Below are 1,479 nucleotides of genomic sequence, written 5' to 3'. Positions count from 1 at the left end.
GTGAACGCCAATTTTCGTCTATACGATTCTTATGCAGTTTTATATTCTCTACACGGTCCACTGATCGTTTTATTTTTTTGTCGAATTTTGAGAATTTTTTTTTTTTTTTCTCGAAAACGAGCTCGACGACCTGCACTTTTGACGACGCCATCGTGTTCCCCGGATTTTTTCCTGCAAGATAGCGTGTCGATTTTTTGTCCTAGCTCAATTATTAAGGAAGTTACGGTTTCTTGATTTTTCGGTATGTTCGAACTGGTCTTTTAGGCGGGCGCTCGGTCGCGCGGTGCTTTCGCATCGACCGACGTACCGATCGGCGGCGACGGTTTTTCGTCTATATCTCGAAAACTAGTACGCTAACACATATTTTGACCTATATGATATTTGTTCAGTGTAATTTTTTCTATCTGGTAGGCTGGTTTTTTTTTTTTTATCTCGAATTTTTTGAACGTTTTTGTTTTTTTCTCGAAAACTAGCGCGACGACCGATATTTTTAACTACGGTTTTGAATTCGTCTAATTTTTGCCTACAAGATAGCGTGTCGAGTTTTTGTTCTGCGACGATTTTGACCATTTTTTCATTTTTTTCTCGAAAACGAGCACGGCAATCTATATTTTTAACGACGGCATCGTGTTCCCCTGCTTTTTTCCTACAAGATAGCGTTTTTTTTTTTTGCCCTAGCTCAATTATTAAGGAAATTACAGGTGTTGGTTTTCGCTCTAAGTTATAACAGGCCGTTCGGGCGGGCGGTTGGGTCGCGCGGTTCCCCCCATAAGCGGCCGTGCGTAAGCCCGTGCGTCGCCGGCGTTCCGGCGGGCGCCTCGGTACCTATAAGAGAAGCGACGGTCCGGTCGAGTCGGTCGGGGCAGCGTCGAGCGTACGGCTATTCTTCGACCTCGGTTGAGAAGCAGTCGTCGCTCCTCGGGATTTCATCCTGACTGTTCTGTATCGTGCTCGTTCCAGACTTTCTCCACACTGCATTGCCACGAGTCGGTGTCTTTGACCGAATGGCTCTTGAAGTGGTATAAGCGTCTCGAGTGACGTTGGTGACTTGTATACGTTTAAAATATGTATACTCGTACTATCCGAGCATCAACTCTTCAGTCCGAGCGATTGAAAATTTTGTGAAAACCATAAACTGGCACTACACTCTACGGAGCGTAGCTTAAAAGGCAAAAATTGTATGGAACTACGGTTCGTACTCTGGAAAGTGAGCAAAGAATGAAATACAGGTGTCTGACCTCGACATAACAGTACGGCGCCGAATACGTGCTTTCTCGACCAGCACATACGCGCTTTCTCGTTTTTGTCCAGCATGAATGCTTAGTCTTCGGGCCTGGCAATACGTGCTTCCACGATCGATGCCCAGCGTGAATAAGTGCCCGAGATGTTCAGCATGAGCGCAGCTCTACGTACTTTGTCGTTGTGGGATACCATTATACAATAATGTTCTGTTGTGAAGTAAAATACGAAACGAGAGAG

Source organism: Colletes latitarsis, unplaced genomic scaffold (genome assembly GCF_051014445.1).
Source record: "Colletes latitarsis isolate SP2378_abdomen unplaced genomic scaffold, iyColLati1 scaffold0085, whole genome shotgun sequence".
NCBI classification, from domain to species: domain Eukaryota; kingdom Metazoa; phylum Arthropoda; class Insecta; order Hymenoptera; family Colletidae; genus Colletes; species Colletes latitarsis.
The sequence above is the reverse complement of the archived record's forward strand: the minus strand, read 5'-3'. Positions refer to the sequence as shown.